The sequence below is a fragment of the Sminthopsis crassicaudata genome, chromosome X, assembly GCF_048593235.1.
Source record: "Sminthopsis crassicaudata isolate SCR6 chromosome X, ASM4859323v1, whole genome shotgun sequence".
NCBI lineage: Eukaryota > Metazoa > Chordata > Mammalia > Dasyuromorphia > Dasyuridae > Sminthopsis > Sminthopsis crassicaudata.
This window is the reverse complement of record NC_133623.1, coordinates 19,181,250-19,187,521: the sequence shown is the minus strand read 5'-3', so window position 1 is coordinate 19,187,521 and position 6,272 is coordinate 19,181,250. Positions and strand designations below refer to the sequence as shown.

Genomic DNA, 6,272 nt, shown 5'->3' with positions numbered 1-6,272 from the left:
ATTGTCTTTATAATCTTCACTTTAAAGCTACCCTTTATAATTCTGAAGGTCGGGCTTTTTAGAGTGTTAGCAGGGAGGGCATAAGAGCCACAGAGCCAAGGTTCAAGTCACATTTACCACACAAATGCACTGTATGACCTTGAATTAGTTTCTTAAACTCTTAACATCCTCTAACAGTAAAAGTTGGAGAGAGAGGCGGTGCTTGGTGGCATCAGCATAGGGAGTTGCCTACACTGGCCCACTCTTATCTGGTCCGAAAAAACGAGAACAAGTCGTGAGGGATACAACCAGAGCCTGCGTTCTAGCAAATCTCAACATGGAAAATGGTAAGATATACTGAATCTCGGGTCCTTTCTCTATTTCTGTAAACTAGAATCATTCACCCCAACCTCCTGTAGTTTGGCTTCAGAGGTAAGTTTGACGCCAGAGGTAAGTAAGTTTGACGCCAGCTTGGGAACCTGGCCGCTAGGACTTAGGTAGCCAAGGGGGAGCACTAGGCCTGATCTCAGCTGTTTCTTGCCACTTGTGTGACCAAGGTATTCACAAGCTGTTATGAGGGAGATGGCTCACATGATTCCTACATATGGCTCACCGAGATAAAGTTTACTGATGCCTTTACTGCACTGCAGCTGTTTGTTTGTCCATTCATTCATCTAACAAATATGGACCGAGCGAGCACTTTGGTCCTGTGAGGTGCTGAGGTCTGGGCAGTAAGCCAGCAGCCTGTATCACCCTTGCAAGCTAGCTGAAATGGCACACAGACAGCAAAATGCCTTTAGACAGGCAAGAAGGTAGAAAGGAAGGAAGAGGAAAGGTGGGGAAGAGAAGGAAGAAGGAAAGCAGGAGAGGGAGGGGGAAAGAGAAAGAAGAGTGAAACAGGAGAGGGAAGAGGAAGAAAAAAAGGGGCAGCAGGAAAAGGAAGAAGAAAAGCAGGAAAAGAAAGGGAAAGGTGAAACAGGAGGGGGAAGGGAGAGGGAAAGGAAAGACTAGAGCAAGAGAGGGAGGGGGAAGGAAGGAAAGGGAGGTGGTAAGGAGGAGGAGGAGGAAGATGGGAAGCAGGAGAGGGAGGGGGAAGAAGGGAGAAAGCAGGGGAGGGAGGGGGAGGGGAAGGAAGGATGAAGCAAGAATCGGAGGAGGGAAGGGGAAAGAAGGGTGAAGCAGGAGAAGAAGGGGGAGGGGAAGGAAGGATGAAGCAAGAGAGGGAGGAGGAGGAGGAAGAGGGAAAGCAGGAGAAGGAAGAGGAAAGGTGAAACAGGAGAGGGAGGGGGGAAGGAAGAGGGAAAGCAGGAAAGCAGAAAAGGGAGGGAGAAGAGGGGAGCAAGAGAGGGAGGGGGAAGGGAGAGGGAAAGCAGGAGAAGGAGGGGCAAGGAGAGGGAAGGGTAAAGCAGGAGAGGGAGGAGGAGTAGAGGGAGGAGTAGAGGGAGGAGGAAAAGGGAAAGCAGGAAAAGGGAAAGCAGGAAAAGGAAGAGGAAACACAGAAGGAAGAGGAAGCACAGGAGAAGGAAGAAGAAAGGTGAAGCAGTGGAGGGTGGGGGGGAGGGAAAGGGAAAGCAGGAGAGGGAGGGGGAAGGGGGAGCTGGAGGAGGGGAGAAGAAAGAGGGAAAGCAGGAGAGGGAGGGGGAAGGGGGAAGCAAGAGAGGGAGGGGGAAGGAAGAGGGAAAGCAGGAGAGGGAGGTGGGAAGGAGGGGGGAGCAAGAGAAGGGGGAAGAAGATGGGAAACAGGAGAAGAAGGGGAGGAGAAAGGAGGAGACGGGAAATATGGCTAAAAAATAGGTTTAGCCCCGATTATTAAGAGCCTTTAATGTGAGGATTTTTTTTTTTTTTTAAGACAACAGGGAGAAGTCACAGGAGGGGAGGTAAAGGGGGGTAGTCCAAGTGAATGCAGTGGGACGTTAAGAGGATAATTGAGAAAAACTGGACGACTCACTGTTCCCAGAAGATGCTGGGCCCTGTGTCTTTTCTCAGATAGTCCCCCATCCTGGGTGTATATACCCCACCCCCACCCCCCATTTTCCCTGGTCCAGTTCCTGCCTTCCAGGCACCCGCAGCTGGGGAGCCGCCTCGGTGGGGGGTCTTTCTCAATTGGTGGCAGCAGGTGAGCAGGGGTGGGGATTCGTCCCGGAGGGAGGCATCCTTGGGCACCCACACAGGTGCATCGCCATAAGAGCCCCTCCTCCGGCCCGGCCCGGCCAAGACAAAAACCCTCGTCGCGAGTGCGCAGGCAGGCTAAGCCCTCTGACCTCTCGGGGGTCTCTGGCTCCACCCCCAGCACCTCGAAATCAACCACCCAACACCACTGAGCATACAGTAAGAGATTAAGCAATGTCTCTCTACTTCATGGAAGGGAATTAAATTATTTTAAAGACGGGATGGGGAGGGGCAGTATAGAAAAGGTGCTTTATAAAGGGATGAACACATCAGCAGGAGGTGAATCATGGGGGGGGGGGAGAAATGTATAATGTGGGCGCATGCGCAATGCGCTGGCTGTTAATGGACGGGGGTGGAGGGAGTGGGGAGCATCTATGGTCAGAGGGAGAGCAGAAGGGTGGGGAACCTGCAGCGCAGTAATCTCAGCGCATGCGCAATGTTTTCCTTTTACCGGCAGCAATGGCGATGAAGAGCCATAGGGACAGCTGAGGGAGGGGGGGGAAGAGAAGCAAGGAGAACGCATGCGCAAAGTCCTAGTCTTTACCTGAAGCAACACCCAGGAAGAGCCATATGGGGAGATGAATGGGGGGAGGGGGGTGGGAAAGCTAGCAGGGCGCATGCGTAATATTCCCGTCCTGGCCTTTACCTAGTCATGAAGAGCCATAGAGGGAGCTGAATGGGGTGGGGAAAGAAGGGGGTGGTGGAAAAATTTTTAAAAAAAAAGGGCCAAAAGAAGGCGCATGCGCGTGGTCCTGGCTGTTACCTGGAGCAACACTCATCAACATCTATGGGGGAAGCAGAATCTCGGGGTGGGGGAAGGGGGCAGTGAGAGCGCATGCGTAATGTCCGGCAGTTACCTGGAGCAAAAGCCATCAAGAGCCTTAGAGAGAACAGAAACTTGGGGGAGGGGAAGGAGCAAGAAAAGCGCATGCTCTTTGCACTGGCTGTTACCAGGAGCAACAGCCATCAACATCCATAGAGGGGGCAGAAAGGGGGATGGGAACGCATGCGTGTTGAGCTGTTACCTGGAGCAACTACCATCAACGGCAGTAGTGGGAGTTGAATCTCAGGGTGAGGGGGGGAGGGGAGCAATGACGGCGCATGCGCAGCGCCATCAGGTTGGGTTTGAAATGAAGGATATGCACGTGCCTGATGCACGTGCATTAGCAGGAGCAGCAGCCATTGGTTGGAGCTGAGAGTGCCGGTGGCCCTACATTCCATCTCGAGGGCCAGATAGTGGATGGGAAGCTTCACTTGTTGCGAGAACTGACTGGTGGGCGCTACAGCTGAAGTGGAGCTTCGTGATCCTGTGGGCAGCTGCTTCCGGTAAATCTGGTCCAACTTGGCACCTAATTAATTCCGTATTGCCCCAGACTTTGGAGGGTGGCGGTCACCTGGGCCCAAGGCGGGACCACCGGGAGAAGGGCCAGAAGGGGGGCATCAGCAGCACCTGGGCTGTGTGTGCCAGCAGCAGCAGAGGCGGGAGAGGTGGGCGGAGGCTCCGGGCCCCTACGGGAGAGATGGCACCAAAGAAAGACCCCAAGAAGCGCCCCAGGAAGCCCCAGTTTGAGGTCGGGGAGCGGGTGTTGTGTTTCCGAGGGCCCCTGCTTTACGAGGCAGAGTGTGTGAAAGTGTCAGTTAAGTACAGGAAGGTCAAGTACCTCGTTCACTACCCGGGTGGCAACGAGAAGGGTGCTGTGCGCACCCGGCTCTCCGAAAAGCTGGCCAAGATGGAGGCCCGGGAGGCGGAAAAGGCCCAGGAGGCTGACAAGGCCCAGGAGGCTGACAAGGCCCAGGAGGCGGAAAAGGTCCCGGAGGCGGAAAAGGCGCAGGAGGCGGAAAAGCCCGGTAAGGCCCTTAAGTCCCACAAAGGCCGGAAGCCCCGCTGTGAGGCTTCAGAGTCGGGGGTGGCCCATAAGTCCCCTAAGGCTGGCGAAACCAGCAAGGCGGGGGAAGCCAGTAATGTTGGGGAGCCCAGGGAAACCAGTGAGCCCAGTGAAGACCCTGAGGCAGAGGCAGAGGAGCCTAAGCCCAAAGGCAAGGGCAAAGGCAAGGGCAAGGGCAAGGGCAAAGGCAAAGCCAGCGCCAGCGCCAGCGCCAGTGCCAGCGCCAGTGCCGCTCCCTGTCCGGTTGGAGATGGCGATGCTGATTACAAGGAGGATTTTTGCCCTACTGCTGGCTGGGATGATGAGTGGGTTCCTGAGAGCAGAATACTTAAGTATTCCGAGACCAATCTGCAGAAACAGAGAGAACTTCTCAACAGCAATGAGGAGTTATCTGCAGATGAGAAGGTCGGAGAGGGCCTGGCCCCTGGGGAAAAGAAGGCCTCAGAGCCTAAGACCCCAAGCTCGGAGCCCAAGACTCCAAGTTCGGAGTCTAAGACTGCAACCTCGGAGTCGGAGTCGGAGAGTCAGCAGTCCGAGGGGCAGCAGGAAAAGAATGTCGACAAAGAAGAAGCCTCCACAGTGGCAGGGCCTTCGGGGTCTTCAGTCAAAAAGAAGGAAAAGAAAATGGCTGAAACCGGAGAAGGAAGCAGTTCCAGTGAAACATCAACACCTTCACGGCCCCAGCATTCAAAGAGGAGAGCCCGGGTATACTATGAAGTGGAAAGGCGATATGTGAAAAAAAGCGACATTAAAGTGAACATTCCCAATGAACTGAAGCCGTGGCTGGTGGAGGATCGGGAGCTGGTGGTCGGGCAAAAGCAGCTGTTTCACCTGCCGGCCAAGAAGAACATAGATTCCATTCTGGATGACTATGAGGAGTATGAAAGATCCCAAGGAAATGTGGCCAAATCGTATGCAGTCACCGAAGTGGTAGCAGGGATCAAAGCTTATTTCAATGTAATGTTGGGCCCTCAGCTGTTGTATGATTTTGAAAGGCCCCAGTATGCTGAGATCTTAGCTGATGATCCTGATGCTTCTGTGTCCCAAATTTACGGAGCATCCCATCTCCTTCGATTATTTGTCAAAATTGGAGATATGCTGTCCTATACAGCACTGGATGACCAGAGCGTGGCATTATTGTTAAATCACCTTCATGATTTCCTAAAATATTTGGCAAATCATGCAGCAGCTCTGTTCACTCCCAGTGATTATGAGGTTGCTCCCCCTGAGTATTTACAAAAAGTTGCCTAAGAGTCTGATACTATTTGTTCTATTTTGATCTCAGTGAACATAAATGTTATATTATTAGTTTGTTCTCTTTACAAGAAAAAAAAAGTTTAATTTATTCAATGTTTAATCTAATTTATGTTTGTTAAGTATTTGTTCTGTTAAAAACATAAAAAGGGTAACGTTTCAGTCCCTTCTGTAATTTTAGAGGTTCTGTTCCAGTCTATGTAATAGTGATCTGTGTAGAATGTTTCACTGTGTAGTTAACAAAGCTGCTTGTATTCTGATGGTTACATCTTTTGACATTTTTATGATCTGTTTAAATGGGAAGTGACAAAACATCTTGATTCCTAGTGCCAAAGTTTAAGTCATTGCATATGGTTAAGAATTCATTAATTTATGCTATTTTCCTGTTACCTTCTTTATTTTTAATCTTTAAATTTGACTGTGATTGTTGAAAAACAGTATTTTTTGTTAAAGTTTTTGTATTTTGCTTCTGATGCACATAACAGCAGAAAAAATGCATTATTGTATATCTGGTTTTCTGAGAAAGTATACCTTTTAGGAACTGTTTTAAAGACTTAAATATATCTATTTTCATTTTAAAAACCACAATATGTGTGTGTGTGTGTTTATTTAAAAAACAATAATATAGTGAGGACAGAGAGCAATAAATGACAGCCACAGCCACCTGGGATTTCTGATCCAGCACATAACAGTGCATAAGAGAGCCTTTCCAGAAGCTGGTCAGCTCTGCTTTAACTTCAGACTGACACAAGCAGCTTCTTTCCCTGATGCTGTGGCTTATGCAGTTTTACAGTCTGGAGTACAAAGGTGGGGGTGGGGGTGGGGTGGGTGCACAAATATACCAATCTAGAATATGCTGTAATAGAATAGCAACAGCATGGAGCACACGCATTCTGAGTAGGCTAGCTCAGAATACACACAGGAATTAGTAAAATTGTGTTCGTGTTCAAGAATTGTACTAAATTAACTTATCACTTAATTGAG

The 6,272-nt window shown here is 50.3% G+C and overlaps 1 pseudogene; it reads left to right on the top strand.

The window, feature by feature from the left end:
* Positions 1-202: 202 nt before the first annotated feature.
* On the top strand, positions 203-5,871 carry LOC141548218 (mortality factor 4-like protein 1 pseudogene; annotated as a pseudogene).
* Positions 5,872-6,272: the final 401 nt, after the last annotated feature.